Source organism: Dermochelys coriacea, chromosome 6 (genome assembly GCF_009764565.3).
Source record: "Dermochelys coriacea isolate rDerCor1 chromosome 6, rDerCor1.pri.v4, whole genome shotgun sequence".
In the NCBI taxonomy this organism is placed as follows: domain Eukaryota; kingdom Metazoa; phylum Chordata; order Testudines; family Dermochelyidae; genus Dermochelys; species Dermochelys coriacea.
The window spans coordinates 15,574,161-15,594,641 of NC_050073.1; the positions used below are offsets into that span (position 1 = coordinate 15,574,161).

At 45.2% G+C, this 20,481-nt stretch overlaps 1 long non-coding RNA gene across 1 annotated transcript; it reads right to left on the reverse strand.

The window, feature by feature from the left end:
* Nucleotides 1-812: 812 nt before the first annotated feature.
* On the reverse strand, nucleotides 813-20,426 carry LOC119857840. Its single transcript, XR_005293716.2, has 3 exons — nucleotides 20,297-20,426; nucleotides 3,547-3,703; nucleotides 813-1,809 (listed from the first exon to the last, which is right to left on the reverse strand). It is a non-coding gene; the product is annotated as an uncharacterized LOC119857840 (long non-coding RNA).
* Between the last annotated feature and the right edge of the window lie 55 nt (nucleotides 20,427-20,481).

Genomic DNA, 20,481 nt, shown 5'->3' on the forward strand with positions numbered 1-20,481 from the left:
CAGGGCTCAGTTCACAGCTCCACCACAGACTTCCTGGGTGACTGGGGGCAAGTCACTTTGTCTCTCTGTGGCTCAGGTCCCCATCTGTAAGAAAGGGATAGTAGCACTCACAGGGGTGTTATGTGGACAAATACATTGAAGATCATGAGGTGCTCAGATACTACAGCGGTGGGGACTATGCAATTAAGACTGAAAGGCACAGAGGGTACAGCCATGACACTGAACCTACCCATTTTAAACACATCATTGTGTATAATAAAATAAAATACATCAGTTACTGGTATTTTTTGGGGTATACATGCAAAGTGCAGTTCTAGTTTGCATAAATATTGATCATAAACTTGCATCCATTTCAAACATGGTATCTGAGTATCTTTCAGATTCTACTCTTTCTGCCCCCAACCCCCCATCAGATTTGTATATCAGCTCTTCCTGGAATCAGTGGTTTGGTTTTTTTGTTAAGCGACTACCCTATGCCTGGATGGCCATTGTCAGAGTTTTTAAGAGGAACTAAAAAGCAAAAAACAACATTTGTTTTACCCTTTTCAATATACAAAGATGATCTCAAACATAAATTAACAAGCAGGTGAAAGGTTTCAGAGTAGCAGCTGTGTTAGTCTGTATTCGCAAAAAGAAAAGGAGTACTTGTGACACCTTAGAGACTAACAAATTTATTTGAGCATAAGCTTTCGTGAGCTACAGCTCACTTCATCGGATGCATCCGATGAAGTGAGCTGTAGCTCACAAATCTTATGCTCAAATAAATTTGTTAGTCTCTAAGGTGCCACAAGCGGGTGAAAGAGGTTCTTATTGAAAAAAATCAAGACTATTAGATCCACACTTTGTTGGAAGTCCCAGGCAAGATACTTGAAGCACTTGATTAGTGATGTCGCATGAGGCTATGACCCAACGTATCCACAAGCCTCAAAGAATCTTTTGAGTGTCCCAGGACAGGTAGGAAAGTTAACTAACAGAGAGCGGAATTAACACCTTTAGTGAGCACCTAGTAGGTTTCAGATTAAGAGACCAGCTGTTCTCCAAGCATCTTCCAAAGTTAAGCAATATACAAAATTATATCTTGTAACCAAGTAGATACCAGATTAAATAAAAAATGAATTTAATCAAAAAAATGTTTTATCAACTATTACATCTCACAGGAGAGAAAATTTACAGAGGAAAAACTCAATTTCCAAAATACAGTCTTCATTAGGAATGGCTCATCTAGCCCTCACTGATGCACAATACTAATGGCAGAAGCAATTCATTTCCTCTCCCAGTAATTGAAATTTCCTTAAGCAGAGGCTTTTGATGTAAAATTTTCTATCAAAAACCAAACAAATGAACCAGTATTACAAGCATGCTGCAAAAGGTATGAAATTTAAAAGAGTTACATCCACATTTTCACATTTGTTTCCTTTCTAAAGTCCTTCCGTAACTATTGCTTCCCTATGGACACAGAATTCAAAAATTGCATCAACCCCCTATGAATCCCAATGACAGCAAAGGTCCGAATACAGAACCTCATACATCAGTTGACTAAACACCACCCACTACAAATAATTTAAAAAAAAGTCTTAAATTTACTTCAAGGCCTTACCTCTTTCCATCCCAGACCACTAAGCACTACACAGAGCAAATATCTGAATCAGACTGACCTTCATTGTGACAGCATTATGCATATGTTCAGATGCTGTCCTGACTCAGAACCTATACAAATAAAGATGGCACTGGGTTACAGCAGTTACTTGGATTTCTTGTCCCAAAAAGTGGTATGATGTTGCTGTACACAGAAGCAATTCAGCATGTTACCTAGATGGATGAGGGAGAAGTTCTTGTTTTTTCAAGTTAATGATACTCCTGATTCTGAAACAAAGCCCTGCTTGAGAGAGAGAATGAATGATTTCCAGGTAATAGTCACAGATCCATGTACTAATACACTTTGTTTTTAAGCCCTGTTCAGAACAGAATGTGAATAGAAAACATTCACACACCTGACACTCTTATGAGCCTTATCGAAAAAGTTTTTTACCAAAGAAATACAAAGTGGAACCTGCATGTAATCGCTCAGAACAAGTCATTCTGAGTAACATCCACTAGCAATGCCCAACTAATTATACTAACAAAGTGGTACAGAAAGATTCATAGATTTAAGGCCGGAAGGGACCATTTGATCACCTAGGGATAAGGGTTTCCACAGATATCTCAAATGGAAGCAACAACTGATTGAATCCCCCCGCCCCCGATTTCACTTGTGTAACTTTAGGGGAAATGGAAATATCTTCACTGATTAGTTATAAGACTTGGTTTCTTATTATGTATAAGTATTCTTGTGAATTTTAGTTGTCCGTCTCCTTTTCTCAGACAGAGTCAGATAATAAAGCGTACTAATAAGAGCTCAGTCCTTCAAAGGGATTTGTCACATGGAAACATGCGCACATACAGAATCCAAAAACTACTTTTTAATTATTAGTAACTAGGATGTCAAGCTTTTCAATCTAAAGCATGTATGAAGGTCATGCTTTCTAAAAAACTACAGAGAAATACATGGCTTTTCTGTTAAGCCAGGGTGCTAGACCCATACATAAAGATACAGAGAAGTTACTGCTAACCCATGCCGAGAGATGCACCTTGTTAGAGTCAACCAGGATTTACTAGAATCTAGAGCATTTCTTAGAGGTAAAAGGACACTAGGAACTACAATACAGAGGGCCGCTGCAGGGAAAACCCTTGGAGAACCACACTTCAAAGAAAACTTTAGATTGATGTTTATATTCTATTATTTAAGCTACTAATAAAGCCTCAGCTCAAGAAGTGAGAGTGTGAGAGAGAGAGAGAGAGCGCGCGCGCGCATATACTCTCTTCAGAGCAATTCTTACACCTTCTCACAAGGTGTTTCTAGCCCACTCCAGTTTGCATCCTTACACTGTCAAGACAGCAGCTTCCCGTTGGTGTTAAGGTAAATATGAGAACAAAAATGTAATGAGAAAAAATTAAACTAATTTTCCTTTGCTATTAGATGTGATTATATCACCCAACTGCAGATCACATTCACAAAATTAGAGCAAAATATTATTTGTATTACAGTTGCACTTAAAGGCCCCCCCAACAAAGAGACTGGGTGGGATCCCATTGCACTAGGTGCTGCACATACCCATAAGACACAGTCTCTGCCACAAAGAGCTTATGGTCTAAATAGACAAAGTAGGATACCCATTTTACAGATGGGGAACTGAGGCACAGGAAGTCAGAGTGACTTGCCCACAGTCATACAGGTGTGTTTGTGGCAGAGGTGGGCATTGAAGCCAGGTCTCTCTCAAAATCCAGTTCAGTGCCTACCTTTGATATGAAAGCACAGATCTAGCCAAAGGATCATTAAAGCAGTTTTAGAAACTTCTAGGAAAGATTGTTCTACTTCCCTTGTGTTTTTAATATCTAAAAAACACCCACTAGGTTTAAATAGCATTCTGGGTTTGAGGCAAAATGAAAAGCCAGGATATAGTGCAAGCAGCTCAGATGAATGTCACAGGAGTCATTCTGATGACTTACTGGACTTGACGCACAGGCCCCAAATCCTCTCCCCTTGGACTTGTTCCACAGCAGTTCTGAGTGGGTCCAGATGGACTCAAAAATCCTTTTGATGGTGGAAACTCACAATGCATGCACTCTTAACTGCATTCTTGCTGACAGGAGGAATGTGTTGGGCCTGCAGTGGAAAACAGAACAAACATAAGCCAGGATTCATAAGAGCTACAGCAGAAAGCTTTCAACACCTGCAAACTCAGAATAAATGTAGAAAATAACACTTTGTACTTCTGTAGTGCTTGCACTCAGACTATGAAAGCATTTTATAAAAAGAGGGGGTGGGGGAAAGTTTATCCTGTTTTTCAACAGAAAGGGATGAAGGCCAGGATTTAGCAAAGCACATGTTTAAATCCTACTGAACTAATGAGATGTCCTGGTCTACACACAGAAGTTGCACTAGTTTAACTTAAAATCAATTTAAAACCAGATATAGCTAGACCAGTGCAACCACTGTTTAGACACTATGTAAGCTAAACTGAGGTAAGCATCCACACAAGGATTTGCATCAGTCTAACAGAGCCATTTTTTATACCAATTTAAGTTAAACCAGTATAACTTTTGCATATAGGCAAGCCCTAAAGCACATGCTCAAGTGTTCTGCTAAATGAAAGCAAAAGTGATTCTCAAGGTCTTGCAGCAAGCCAGTCCCAAAATAGGGACTAGAACCCTATAGACTCTCAAGTTCTGTTCTGTTCCCCTGTGCGCTAACAGACTCTGGGAATTTTCATGATTACTTTTCATATTACAGAAGCCCCGAGAGGCCCAAGTCAGAGATTGTGGCCCCTTTGTGCTATGCACTATACAAACTATAAAAAGATGGCCCCTGTCCCAAAAGCTTACCATCCAAGTGTAACAAAACAGACAGGTGGGGCACAAGGTAACAGTGGGGCAATTATGATTAGCTTAAGCGGTAGAGGTCACTAAGGAAGTTTGATGAACCTCTTTCTTTAGGAGGCAAACAAGGAGTTTATGAGCATAGGAACAAACAGACCATCCTCTTTCCTCCACATATGTCAGGATAGAAAAGAGCTAGGATGGATTTTAGTTTTATGGGTGAATGATGCTTGCAAAAAAAAGAAAATTAAATGCAAAAGATACATAAAATAAAGGTCTAGGCTGATTTAATACTTCAAAAACTAGTACAGCAACTCCTCACTTAAAGTCATCCCAGTTAACATTGTTAAGTTGCTGATCAGTTAAAGAACATGCTCGTTTAAAGTTGCACAATGCTGCCTAATAACGTTATTTGGCAGCCGCCTGTTTTGTCCACTGCTTGCAGGAAAAGCAGTCCGTTGGAGCTAGTGGTGGAGGCTTGGAACCAGGGTGGACCAGCAGCCCCCCTAACAGCTCCCTGCTCCCCTATGTTCCCTGTGCGGCAGCCGCCCAGAAGGCTATCAAATGCCAGGAAGTTCAGCTGTCCCTCCCCCCACTGCCTGAGCTGCTCCTGGGAGCCTCTTGCTTGCTGTGCGGGGAATTGGGGGGGGGGGAAGGGGGAAGAGAAGAAGAGGGGTGCTAATGTCAGAGTGTTCCCCTCCCACCTGCTACTTTACCCCATTTCTGGCAGCGGACGTGGGGGGGGAGAAGAGACCCATGACAGAGCTCAGGACAGAGGGAGCTTGCTGATCTACTTAAAAAGGCAATGTACTTAGAGTGGGGTCAGCATACTTAAAGGGGCAATGCCCATCTCTCTCTCTCTCTCTCTCTCTCTCTCTCTCTCTCTCTCTCACACACACACACACACACACACACGGTGTGTCTCTGTCTCTCTCTTCCATACTGTCTCCCTTCGCTCCATTATTGCTGCCTTGTAGAGTATGAGGCTACATTAATAATGTGTTAACCCTCGAGGGCTCATTTAGCAGTAAGGTATTCCCTGGGAAACATCCCACCCTCTTACTTCACCACCTTAACCAAGCTTCACAATCATCATTGCTGTGTACAGTATTAAATTGTTTGTTTAAAACTTATAGTGTGTGTGTTTTATATATATAAATATATAAAATATAGTCTTTGGTCAGGCGAAAAAAATTTCCCTGGAACCTAACCCCCCCCCCTCAATTTACATTAATTCTTATGGGGAAATTAGATTCGCTTAACATCGTTTCACTTAAAAGTAGCATTTTTCAGGAACATAACTACCATGTTAAGCAAGGAGTTACTGTAGTACCAAGGCTAAGGATACCCAATACAAACTTACTTAGCTATTCCTGCATACTGGGCCTGAGCTGCTCCAGACAAGATACAAAAAGAAAAGGAGTACTTGTGGCACCTTAGAGACTAACAAATTTATTAGAGCATAAGCTTTCGTGAGCTACAGCTCACTTCATCGGATGCATTTGGTGGAAAAAACAGAGGAGAGATTTATATACACACACACACAGAGAACATGAAACAATGGGTTTATCATACACACTGTAAGGAGAGTGATCACTTAAGATAAGCCATCACCAACAGCAGGGGGGGGAAGGAGGAAAACCTTTCATGGTGACAAGCAGGTAGGCTAATTCCAGCAGTTAACAAGAATATCAGAGGAACAGTGGGGGGTGGGGTGGGAGGGAGAAATACCATGGGGAAATAGTTTTACTTTGTGTAATGACTCATCCATTCCCAGTCTCTATTCAAGCCTAAGTTAATTGTATCCAGTTTGCAAATTAATTCCAATTCAGCAGTCTCTCGTTGGAGTCTGTTTTTGAAGCTTTTTTGTTGAAGTATAGCCACTCTTAGGTCTGTGATCGAGTGACCAGAGAGATTGAAGTGTTCTCCAACTGGTTTTTGAATGTTATAATTCTTGACGTCTGATTTGTGTCCATTCATTCTTTTACGTAGAGACTGTCCAGTTTGGCCAATGTACATGGCAGAGGGGCATTGCTGGCACATGATGGCATATATCACATTGGTAGATGCACAGGTGAACGAGCCTCTGATGGTGTGGCTGATGTGATTAGGCCCTATGATGGTATCCCCTGAATAGATATGTGGACAGAGTTGGCAACGGGCTTTGTTGCAAGGATAGGTTCCTGGGTTAGTGGTTCTGTTGTGTGGTGTGTGGTTGCTGGTGAGTATTTGCTTCAGATTGGGGGGCTGTCTGTAAGCAAGGACTGGTCTGTCTCCCAAGATCTGAGAGAGCGATGGCTCGTCCTTCAGGATAGGTTGTAGATCCTTGATGATGCGTTGGAGAGGTTTTAGTTGGGGGCTGAAGGTGATGGCTAGTGGCGTTCTGTTGTTTTCTTTGTTGGGCCTGTCCTGTAGTAGGTGACTTCTGGGTACTCTTCTGGCTCTGTCAATCTGTTTCTTCACTTCAGCAGGTGGGTACTGTAGTTGTAGGAATGCATGATAGAGATCTTGTAGGTGTTTGTCTCTGTCTGAGGGGTTGGAGCAAATGCGGTTATATCGTAGCGCTTGGCTGTAGACAATGGATCGAGTGGTATGATCTGGATGAAAGCTAGAGGCATGTAGGTAGGAATAGCGGTCAGTAGGTTTCCGATATAGGGTGGTGTTTATGTGACCATCGCTTATTAGCACCGTAGTGTCCAGGAAGTGGATCTCTTGTGTGGACTGGTCCAGGCTGAGGTTGATGGTGGGATGGAAATTGTTGAAATCATGGTGGAATTCCTCAAGAGCTTCTTTTCCATGGGTCCAGATGATGAAGATGTCATCAATGTAGCGCAAGTAGAGTAGGGGCATTAGGGGACGAGAGCTGAGGAAGCGTTGTTCTAAGTCAGCCATAAAAATGTTGGCATACTGTGGGGCCATGCGGGTACCCATCGCAGTGCCGCTGATTTGAAGGTATACATTGTCACCAAATGTGAAATAGTTATGGGTCAGGACAAAGTCACAAAGTTCTGCCACCAGGTTAGCCGTGACAGTATCGGGGATACTGTTCCTGACGGCTTGTAGTCCATCTTTGTGTGGAATGTTGGTGTAGAGGGCTTCTACATCCATAGTGGCTAGGATGGTGTTTTTAGGAAGATCACCAATGGACTGTAGTTTCCTCAGGAAATCGGTGGTGTCTCGAAGATAGCTGGGAGTGCTGGTAACGAAGGGCCTGAGGAGGGAGTCTACATAGCCAGACAATCCTGCTGTCAGGGTGCCAATGCCTGAGATGATGGGGCGTCCAGGATTTCCAGGTTTATGGATCTTGGGTAGCAGATAGAATACCCCAGGTCCTGGCTCCAGGGGTGTGTCTGTGCGGATTTGTTCTTGTGCTTTTTCAGGGAGTTTCTTGAGCAAATGCTGTAGTTTCTTTTGGTAACTCTCAGTGGGATCAGAGGGTAATGGCTTGTAGAAAGTGGTGTTGGAGAGCTGCCTAGTAGCCTCTTGTTCATACTCTGACCTATTCATGATGACGACAGCACCTCCTTTGTCAGCCTTTTTGATTATGATGTCAGAGTTGTTTCTGAGGCTGTGGATGGCACTGTGTTCTGCATGGCTGAGGTTATGGGGTAAGCGATGCTGCTTTTCCACAATTTCAGCTCGTGCACGTCGGCGGAAGCAGTCTATGTAGAAATCCAGGCTGCTGTTTCGACCTTCAGGAGGAGTCCACCTAGAATCCTTCTTTTTGTAGTGTTGGCAGGAAGGTCTCTGTGGGTTAATATGTTGGTCAGAGGTGTGTTGGAAATATTCCTTGAGTCTGAGACGTCGAAAATAGGATTCTAGGTCACCACAGAACTGTATCATGTTCGTGGGGGTGGAGGGGCAAAAGGAGAGGCCCCGAGATAGGACAGATTCTTCCGCTGGGCTAAGAGTATAGTTGGATAGATTAACAATATTGCTGGGTGGGTTACGGGAACCATTGTTGTGGCCCCTTGTGGCATATAGTAGTTTAGATAGCTTAGTGTCCTTTTTCTTTTGTAGAGAATCAAAGTGTGTTTTGTAAATGGCTTGTCTAGTTTTTGTAAAGTCCAGCCACGAGGAAGTTTGTGTGGAAGGTTGGTTCTTTATGAGAGTATCCAGTTTTGAGAGCTCATTCTTAATCTTTCCCTGTTTGCTGTAGAGGATGTTGATCAGGTGGTTCCGCAGTTTCCTTGAGAGTGTGTGGCACAAGCTGTCAGCATAGTCTGTGTGGTATGTAGATTGTAATGGATTTTTTACCTTCAGTCCTTTCGGTATGATGTCCATCTGTTTGCATTTGGAGAGGAAGATGATGTCTGTCTGTATCTGTGCGAGTTTTTTCATGAAGTTGACAGATTTCCACTCTATACGGCTAAATTCAGTGCCTTGCATAATCACAGGTTTCAGAGTAGCAGCCGTGTTAGTCTGTATTCGCAAAAAGAAAAGGAGTACTTGTGGCACCTTAGAGACTAACAAATTTATTAGAGCATAAGCTTTCGTGAGCTACAGCTCACTTCATCGGATGCATTTGGTGGAAAAAACAGAGGAGAGATTTATATACACACACACACAGAGAACATGAAACAATGGGTTTATCATACACACGCGAACATGATACAGTTCTGTGGTGACCTAGAATCCTATTTTCGACGTCTCAGACTCAAGGAATATTTCCAACACACCTCTGACCAACATATTAACCCACAGAGACCTTCCTGCCAACACTACAAAAAGAAGGATTCTAGGTGGACTCCTCCTGAAGGTCGAAACAGCAGCCTGGATTTCTACATAGACTGCTTCCGCCGACGTGCACGAGCTGAAATTGTGGAAAAGCAGCATCGCTTACCCCATAACCTCAGCCATGCAGAACACAGTGCCATCCACAGCCTCAGAAACAACTCTGACATCATAATCAAAAAGGCTGACAAAGGAGGTGCTGTCGTCATCATGAATAGGTCAGAGTATGAACAAGAGGCTACTAGGCAGCTCTCCAACACCACTTTCTACAAGCCATTACCCTCTGATCCCACTGAGAGTTACCAAAAGAAACTACAGCATTTGCTCAAGAAACTCCCTGAAAAAGCACAAGAACAAATCCGCACAGACACACCCCTGGAGCCAGGACCTGGGGTATTCTATCTGCTACCCAAGATCCATAAACCTGGAAATCCTGGACGCCCCATCATCTCAGGCATTGGCACCCTGACAGCAGGATTGTCTGGCTATGTAGACTCCCTCCTCAGGCCCTTCGTTACCAGCACTCCCAGCTATCTTCGAGACACCACCGATTTCCTGAGGAAACTACAGTCCATTGGTGATCTTCCTAAAAACACCATCCTAGCCACTATGGATGTAGAAGCCCTCTACACCAACATTCCACACAAAGATGGACTACAAGCCGTCAGGAACAGTATCCCCGATACTGTCACGGCTAACCTGGTGGCAGAACTTTGTGACTTTGTCCTGACCCATAACTATTTCACATTGGTGACAATGTATACCTTCAAATCAGCGGCACTGCGATGGGTACCCGCATGGCCCCACAGTATGCCAACATTTTTATGGCTGACTTAGAACAACGCTTCCTCAGCTCTCGTCCCCTAATGCCCCTACTCTACTTGCGCTACATTGATGACATCTTCATCATCTGGACCCATGGAAAAGAAGCTCTTGAGGAATTCCACCATGATTTCAACAATTTCCATCCCACCATCAACCTCAGCCTGGACCAGTCCACACAAGAGATCCACTTCCTGGACACTACGGTGCTAATAAGCGATGGTCACATAAACACCACCCTATATCGGAAACCTACTGACCGCTATTCCTACCTACATGCCTCTAGCTTTCATCCAGATCATACCACTCGATCCATTGTCTACAGCCAAGCGCTACGATATAACCGCATTTGCTCCAACCCCTCAGACAGAGACAAACACCTACAAGATCTCTATCATGCATTCCTACAACTACAGTACCCACCTGCTGAAGTGAAGAAACAGATTGACAGAGCCAGAAGAGTACCCAGAAGTCACCTACTACAGGACAGGCCCAACAAAGAAAACAACAGAACGCCACTAGCCATCACCTTCAGCCCCCAACTAAAACCCCTCCAACGCATCATCAAGGATCTACAACCTATCCTGAAGGACGAGCCATCGCTCTCTCAGATCTTGGGAGACAGACCAGTCCTTGCTTACAGACAGCCCCCCAATCTGAAGCAAATACTCACCAGCAACCACACACCACACAACAGAACCACTAACCCAGGAACCTATCCTTGCAACAAAGCCCGTTGCCAACTCTGTCCACATATCTATTCAGGGGATACCATCATAGGGCCTAATCACATCAGCCACACCATCAGAGGCTCGTTCACCTGTGCATCTACCAATGTGATATATGCCATCATGTGCCAGCAATGCCCCTCTGCCATGTACATTGGCCAAACTGGACAGTCTCTACGTAAAAGAATGAATGGACACAAATCAGACGTCAAGAATTATAACATTCAAAAACCAGTTGGAGAACACTTCAATCTCTCTGGTCACTCGATCACAGACCTAAGAGTGGCTATACTTCAACAAAAAAGCTTCAAAAACAGACTCCAACGAGAGACTGCTGAATTGGAATTAATTTGCAAACTGGATACAATTAACTTAGGCTTGAATAGAGACTGGGAATGGATGAGTCATTACACAAAGTAAAACTATTTCCCCATGGTATTTCTCCCTCCCACCCCACCCCCCACTGTTCCTCTGATATTCTTGTTAACTGCTGGAATTAGCCTACCTGCTTGTCACCATGAAAGGTTTTCCTCCTTCCCCCCCCTGCTGTTGGTGATGGCTTATCTTAAGTGATCACTCTCCTTACAGTGTGTATGATAAACCCATTGTTTCATGTTCTCTGTGTGTGTGTGTATATAAATCTCTCCTCTGTTTTTTCCACCAAATGCATCCGATGAAGTGAGCTGTAGCTCACGAAAGCTTATGCTCTAATAAATTTGTTAGTCTCTAAGGTGCCACAAGTACTCCTTTTCTTTTTGCGAATACAGACTAACACGGCTGCTACTCTGAGACAAGATACAGTAATCTGAGGCTCCTCAAATTAAGGCTACAAGAGATGTACTTAGGCACAAGGGGACAAACACCACACAGAGCAACACACAGAGAAAATCAAAAACACCTTGATTTTTGAAGATTAACTTGCTTTTCAGACAGGTAATCAGATCCAACCGATAACTAACACCTTAGCAAAATTCACAACATTGTGAACAGATGCAACTTGAAGATACACAGATGCACTGTGTGTCACACTGCACATATGACCGAGACCATCTAGGAAGGTGCAACTTTGCTGCCCCCGCAGCAGAGATGAGGCTCTTTTTGCTTCCTTTGTGACAGTGGTACATGCTTGTAGAGTTTTTTTTTTTAAATGTAGAGTCAGATTGCATCAGACATTTTCTGCCACTGACCCTCAAAATTCATTTCTTCCCATTTTTTTCTCTGCTGCCCAAGAACCCTGGCAAATTGTTTGGGCTAGGCAAGAATGGATACTTGGGTGTTGCTCTCTATTGCTAGAGTCAGGAGTGATTGCAGTGCCTCCCTAATGCTTCTGCTCCTTGACTTCTTGGCTATGTAGGGTGGTAGTACAAGTAGGATATTTGAGAAAAATCTAGTCCAGACAAGTTTGAAGAGGTAAAATGACTTGTCCTAGCTTATTCAGCAAATAAATGGCAAACCTGCAATTAGAACTCTGGAGTTCCTGACCCTCGGTCCTCTGTTCATTCCTTCGCACCATGTTGCCTTTCATGAACTATGTACAAGAGCATACCAGGGACCCTCACCTTTAAGCGTTAAAAAAAAAATTTAGGGTTTCTAAAGAAGTCTAACATTCCAACACACTTAAACAGATTTCAACTGCCCTGAGAGACCATCTCAACCAGGACTGAAATGCAGCCACTGCTGAAGTGGAAAGCAGCCATTGCTTAACAGCACACATCAATAGACCAAAAAGAATACAGTGTCCAACTGAAATTGCAGGAAGAATATTAATGTGGCACTGACACTGCCACAAATCAGTCTAGTATCAACAATATGTCAGCCCCATCTTCTGTAGCAAAGATGATCTGATCTTAGATGCACTGCCAGTGATGTTTCCAGTAGAGGCAGCAAAGTTTCTCTGTTCATTTGGATTATGGTTTATATCCAAGAATGACTAGAGGAAAGCAGACTTCCTAGGGCTAAATACACAGTAATGGATGACATCATCATAAAGGTCAATAGCTGAGTGCAACAATTTCCATGAATGGAGGCTATGACACATTACATGTATGAACAAGGAAGCCAGGCAACAAAGGAGTTAGCAGAAACATAACACTTGAGTAAGGAGAGAAGAGTAAGGGAAAGCTTAGGAAGCCAAATTATTGACATTAGATAAGGCTGAGAGCTATTTCTCCTGATTGTGACCACTGTTCCCTCTAAGCTGTGCGCGCGTGAACAGATGCTAAACCCCGCGCATATGGCGAAACATGGCGTGCACAAAAATTTGCACAGAAGAAATTTTTTGTGCACACAGCCTGTCAAAAATTAGAGCGAACATTGATTGTGACTCCTACCCACATTAAGTTTTCAAGAAAAGTGTCTTTCTGCCTAAAATGTATTAGGGTTATTCTTAGACCAAGGAGAATTTGAAGGGAAATCCAAAATGATTTGGACAGGTCCTCTTGACTTATGTGAGCTGGGGAGAGGACAGGGGGGTAACTCTCTCTTATTTCAAGATTTTTCCGAAGACATAATTAAGGTTTACAATACATATCCATTAATTCAGACTGACATTATCAGGTATGCTGTAGGTATAAGACAACTAACATTTGAAAGTGAAGAAAAAACAAAGAAGGCTCCACAAAAAATTCTACCCCATAATGCTGCTTAACCTCAGCTTGTCCAACCAAGGTACAGTCCTGGCACACCCTGCAATAGTAGCTGAGTACAACTAAATCGTTAGTGCTCACATAGTGGTTTACAAACCTTACCAAATCTTCATTGCACTGCCAAGAAACAGTTAAATATTAGCCCCAGAATGTCCAAGGGCCCGCACCAAGTCACAGAGAACCATCATTAGAACGCAGAACTTCATGCAAGTTAAAACAGACATGGGAAACCAGGATGTACTCAGCAAATGCTGTCTTCTACAGGCACCTATCAAAGGTTAAGGTCTACAGTAGATTTCACACAAGAAGCAGTCTCTAAACTAGTCTCTGTTGTGTGCTTGGAGGCATAATCATGCAAGATATTCCCTAGCACAGTGGTTTTCAAACTTTTCTTCCTGGGGACCCAGTTGAAGAAAATCATCATAGAATATCAGGGCTGGAAGGGACCTCAGGAGGTCATCTAGTCCAACCCCCAGCTCAAAGCAGGACCAACCCCCAATTTTTGCCCCAGATCCCTAAATGGCCCCCTCAAGGATTGGACTCACAATCCTGGGTTTAGCAGGCCAATGCTCAAACCACTGAGCTATCCCTCCACACAGGGATCAAATTGTTGATGCCCGTGACCCAACAGAGCTGGGAGTGAGGGGTTTGGGAGGGGCTCTGGGCTGGGACAGAGGGTTGGGATGCGGGGATGCAGGCTCTGGGGTGGGGCCAAGGATGAGGGGATTGGGGTGCAGGAAGGGGTTCAAGGTTTGGAGGGGCTCAGGGCTGGGGCAGAGATGCAGATTTACCTCCGGCTGTCCTGGCACCATCGACTGTGCTGAGCCCCGGAAGGACTTGCTGCTGGCCGCTTCTGGAGTGCAGCATGGTGTCGGAACAGGTATGGACTACCCTGCCTTAGCTGGGCACCACTGCTGATGGGAATTTTAACCAGACCAGAGCAACCCAGTGCCGGATATGCCAGTACTGGGTCACGACCCAATCTTTGAAAAACACTAAGAGATTCACTGAATTTGTCAGAGTGAAATCCACAGCAAAGAAATCTCTCTGCATGATGTTACATGTAAAAGCTTTGAAAATGGCTTTGCTCTTCTACTATGTGTCTAGCAGAGTCTTGTAGGTTTTTCTTGCTGGCTTGTACAGGATCCAATCAAACCTATTGAAAGCTTTAATTCAGATGAGTAAGGATAAAAAGGTAGGTGAAAAAAAGGCCAGCTTAACATTATGCAAAACACCATTCCAGTAACTCTTAGGCCTTGTCTACACAGCAGTGTTCTGGTTTTGTGGATATAACAATGCTTCTCTCGCCGATTTAACTCTCCTGCTATGCTGCCATAATAAAGCCACCTTGACAAGCAGCATGCAGCTTTTTGCGACAAAGTTAGAGCGAATCAGTGTCAGTGTAGACACCGCGCTTGCTTATCTCACCCTACATGGCCTCCAGGAGGTGTCCCACAATGCCCATCATGATTGCTCTGGTAAGCGGTTCCTACTCCGCTGCCCTGCAGCCAGGTACACAGACATGTGGCCCCCTCCCCATTTAAATACCCAGGAATTGCTGGATCTGTGGAGAGAGGAGGCTGTGCAGTTGCAGCTCCGATCCAACAGTAGGAACTTTGACACCTACGAGCAGACTGCTCATGGCATGGATGAGAAGAGGCTAGCTAGCCCTGCCAGTCCAGCTCTGGAGTGCGGGAAGCAGGAGAGGGGAGCTCCGGTAAGTACTCATTTTTCTTTGATAGTGTACAGATACATGAGGTAGAGGTGTCCTTTATTTTGTTACATGGTGCACATGGGAGAAGGGAACAAAATTAACAACAATGGGTACTGTTTGCATCCCCCTGTGCAGCTATGCAGTAAGGACCTGCGGAAAAGTTTGTTAATGCACACAGATCTCCCAGAAGTCCTTCATAAAGATCTTTAAAAAACTTTCTTACAGATACTCTGCAATCCTCTGCCGAAAGTTCCTCGGCAAAGCTGCTTTGTTCCCATACTGTAGAAAACTTTGCCATGAAAATCAGCAATTACTTCTTGAGGAACCAAAGCAGCACACAAATGAGCAGCATAGGGACCCAGTCTCAAGCAGTACACTATTTCAGCTTCCATCACCGTTGCCTATGGAAAATGGTACCAATATTCAGAATGGTGTCCCCAGGTGCTAGTACAGACCCTTTGTTCCATCTTGCACTCTGACCGCCAGGCTGGATTCACCATGTTTAGTACTCTGGCCGTACTGCGGGCTTGCCAAGGGAAAGTGAGAAAGATGCGTATGTAACTTTTATGATTCAAAACTATGAATGCACACACAATATTGACTCTCTTGTGTCTTTTGCTTCTGCAGATGTGCCTTTGAGGGCCAGCTCCTACACACCAGCAGAAAACCTCTCTCAGATGAGGAGGTGAACAAGGAGTATGGAGGACATGATTGTAGCAACTTCTGAAACATCAGATCAGGCCGATAGCAAGCACAGAGCATGGAGAGAGACAACAAACAAGAAACTACAAATGGATAGCCAAGAGAGGAGTCAGGGTCAGTAGAAAATGATAAAGCTCCTGGAGGACCAGAGATGCTGAGGTCCCCGATTGCGCTACAGGTGGAATACATGTGTGCTCGAATCTCCCTGCAGCCCATACAGAACTGCCTTCCTTGCTGTCCCCAAACTCCCCACACACATTCCTCTCATGTTAACAGCATTTTGCAGTACTCCTTGCTCTCCCCCCCTCCAGGAATATTTCCCAGAATGACAGATGGACTTACATGCAGCTGTGAGATCCTCACTTCAGAGAGTGCTGCTCACGATCATGTCCCTTGTAGGAAACGTTAATCCGTGTATTGCTGGTTTAATAAAAAGTGAATCTGATAAAGACAGTGATTGTTGATTTGTGACTGACAAAGGGTGGTTTCAACAGAAATTCATAAAAAGTATCAATTGGCACATTTGCAGACTACAATTAATGCTCAGACAGGAATCATTACAGGGGTCATTCAAGGTGGTGAGTAAACAATACCTCAATTCATTACAGAAAGACACGTTACTGGGGCTCTGTCAAAATGCTGCTTCAAAGCATCCCTGATTCAAACAGCCCCCCACTGATCCACTCTAATAGCCCTAGAGTCTGGCTGCTCAAAATCAGACACCCAAGAATCCATCTCAACACTCCATCCCAGGGAAACTTTTCTCCCTTGGCTTCACAAATGTTATGCAGAGCACAGCAGACTGCTACGCCCATGGGAATATTTTCCTCATTGAGATCTAACCTGCCAGAAAGGCACCACCAGCAACCCTTTAATCTGCCAAATGCATTCTGCACCTGCTGAGCCTGTAATTGAAGCACTCCTTGCTGCTGCTAAGGTTTCAGGTGTAGGGTTTTGTGAGCCACGGGAGTAAAGGATAGGCTGGTTCTCCCAGGATCACTATGGGCATTTCAACATCCCCTATTGGAATCTTCTTGTCTGGGAAGAAAGTTCCTGTATGCAGCTTTCTATACAAGCCAGTGTTTCTGAAGATGCATGCACCATGCACCTTCCCTGACTACCCTGCATTAATGTCAGTGAAACAATCTCTGTGATCCACCAGTGCCTGCAATACCACAGAAAAGTAGCCCTTTCTGTTGATGTACTCCATCACGAGATGGTCTGGGGCTAAAATTGGAATCGGTGCACTATCTATTCCCCGCCACAGTTAGGGAATCCAATTGCCACAAAGCCATCCACTATTTCCTACACATTACCCAGACTTGCAGTCCTTCATAGCAGGAAGCGATTAATGGCCCTCCACACTTGCATCACCGCAACCCCCACAGTGGACTTTACAACTCCAAACTGATTCGCAACTGAACAGTAGTAGTCTGGAATTGCCACCTTCCACACAGTGATCGCAACTTGCTTTTACACCATTAGGGGAGTCCTCGTTTTGGTGTCCTTGCACCACAGGGTGGGGACAAGCTCCACACAGTTCAAAGAAGGTGGCTTCATGCATCCAAAAGTTCTGTGGTCACTGCTCGTCATCCCATACCGGCATCACAATCTTATCCCACCACTTGGTGCTTGTTTCCTGGGCCCAATAGCGACAGTCCACCGTGTGCAGCTGCTCCATGAATACCAACATCGATCTTGAATTGTTTCTTTCCATGGCACCCAGCAGGGCAGGCAGCATAGATTCCTGTTCAGATCTGCAGTTCATGAAATACTGCAGGATCAGCCAGGTTGTGTTCATAACGCTTCTCACAAGACTGGCGAGCAGTGCAGGATCCATGCTTTCAGGCAGAAATGGCAGGCACAAAGTTTACAAGGGCAGTTGAAAAATGGCGCAAAAATGCGGTTGAAAGCCCTTGGAATTATGGGATGGAGAAAACTGCATCATGGGGGCAATGATCCCACCTCCATGATACACTGTGATCCATTCCCAGAATTCTTAGCAGAAGGTGGCAATTTACTGTGGTATAGCTACTCATGGTGCACTGCTCCCTCTGTTGATGCTAGAGCACCAACTGTGGATGCGCTCTGCCAACACATGGAGCGTTGTGTGAACATGCCCAAGTGATATAATTAAAGCGGTTTATGACCACTGGCCTTAATGAACTTGATATTAAGCTCTTTGCACCATTTTTGACTGAATGCAAGGGATTCTTACATAAAAGTTTGTTAAGCCATTAGTAGAAGTGATCTGCTAAAGGCACTTGCTGGCTATATTTTCAGGTACTCTTCTAGTGAGAAGGTAGTTGGGAGTTGTGTGCATTACAGGTGACAGGGACATTTATCTGGGAGGACAGGACTTGGGAGCCCAGTAGGCTGGATTTGGCTTACAAGATATCCATTACTGATCTGGTGGTCATCATTAAGGACTAGCTTTGCATGAATTTTAAAGACCCAAATCAACAAATATTTGGGGCTTTAAACATTGCTTAACTTTATGCTTGTGTGTAGTCCCACTGGTTTCAACATGAAAACTCACTCAGAAAATTAAACATGTAATCAAGTCTGCAGAAATAGGGCCTAAAATTTTAAAAAGTTCAGACACTTAGAGGAAATACAAAAATTAAAACACTGTCTACAAGTCATTCAAAATGGAACTTAAAAAAAAAAAATAAGGAATTTTCCTTAGGTCTTCTCCCTCCCTCTGCCGCCCCCCCCCCCCGGAAAAGGAAAATTCCATTCTAAAAAGAAAGTTTCTGTGAATTTTCTAACAGTCTGCTTTCACTTACATAGAAGATAATTTAAGTTCCAGTCTTAACTATAGAGTTCACAGTCCAAGAGACTACAGTACTGGTAGGAGGAAACCATTTACATTGTTCCGAGACCCTTACACGTTGTGGTTTAATTGCCTAGATACTGAAGTTGGTTAATGGACCTCTGACCACATCACCTTCTAAATAATCAATCAGTTTAAAATGATTTTTGTTTTAAAAATCAGCTGAATAAAATCACCCCATCCTCAAAGGACACAGGCCAGAATCCTACTGTCAGACTTGGGCAATACATGCCGCTTGGATAGTAAGCAAAGGCCTAATCAAAAACTGAAGGACAAACCATTTTCCTCAGGATTCACATGCTGACATAAGACAAGCTTAACAGAATTTGCAAGCTATACTGACTATCCATTTCACACACATTTACTCTTAGGCAGAGACAGTGCTAGCTCACTGGGGGTCTTAAGCATGAATATTTTGCCCCCCCCACCCCACACATACATCACATACTAAAAAGCAAATAGTGGGCCCCAAGCAATTGCTCAGTCTGATTATACCTAGCGCTGGCACTGCTCTTGGGCCTGGTCATTGCCCATTTTCTAGTTGTCAAGTGTCCATAGTCACTAAGGCTACAGCAGCACAGTTGCACCAATGCAGCTGTGGCATTTCTGGTGAAAGTGCTCTAAGCCAGGGGTTGCCAGCCTTTGGCACACAGCCCATCAGGGTAATCCAAAGGCAGGCCGAGAGACATTTTGTTTATGTTGACTGTCCGCAGGCACGACCCGCTGTGGCTCCCAGTGGCCGCAGTTTGCTGTTCCCAGACAATGGGAGCTGTGGGGGAGCTGTGCCCGTGGATGGTCAATGTAAACAAAACGTCTCGTAGCCCGCCAGCAGATTACCCTGATGGGCTGCATGCCGAAGGTTGCCAACCCCTGCTCTAAGCCAGCTGGAGAGAGCTCTCCCCTTGGCTTAATTATTCTATCAGCTCTCCTGCCCACATAGGCGCTTAGCTCAATATAACTTCAGGTGTGAATAATCCACATGGCTGAACAACATAATTTATACTGATGTAAATTCTAGTGTAGACAAGGTGTGAGCCACCATATTAAGTGACAATCTTCAGCCTCAAGGAAGAGGGCCCAGGAATCAATGAGCTTGGACCCTGAACTACCCACCTACTCCTAGACGTGGTACTTCCAGTTCAGTGCCCAGGCACACACTTAATTGGACCCGGTCCCTGTGGCGGCACAGGGACAGCGGCTCAGACACTACCGCTGCAGGCCCTGCGCGTGTGGGATAGAGAGCGTCACTCTCCAGAGCACCTTTGCCCAGCCCCAGGTCTTGTCTCCACCCCCGGCCAGGCAGGTGGCCTGGCGTTGCTTGGCCACGACACGCACCTGGAGCAATGCGCCGCGGGGAGAAGACAGAGCCGCCGGCGACAGGTGGCCTCACACGCAGCGCGAACTCCGCCCCCTGCCAAGGCCGGGAGCAGCGGTGCAAATCCCGGGCACGCCAAGGGGCAGGCGGTTCCCACGGGCAGCGGGCTAAACCGGGGGGGGGGGGGGGACACGAAACGCCTCGCCCCCCAACCCAGCCGCCCAGCGACCGCCCTGGCTCCGGCCCCCTGGGGCAGGAGGCAGCCAGCGCGGAGACACGGAGCGGCCCACACAGCACCTGGCCCGGGGATAGGAGGCGCCCCGCGGGCTCGGTGCCCCGCCGTATGGGGCTCCCCGCCTCTCCCGCGGCGGCGGACGCGCTTACCCGGTCAGAGGCGGCCCCGGCGCAGCTCCTAGGGAAGCGGAGCTAGGGCTGCAGAACCCTGCGCAGCGCCGGCCCCGGCCCCGCCACATGCCTCTGCCAGGCCCCGCCCCCCTGCCGGCCCCGAGCCGGCCCCGCCCCCGCCTCCAGCCCGTAGCCACGCCCCTACTCCGGCCCCGCCCCGCCCC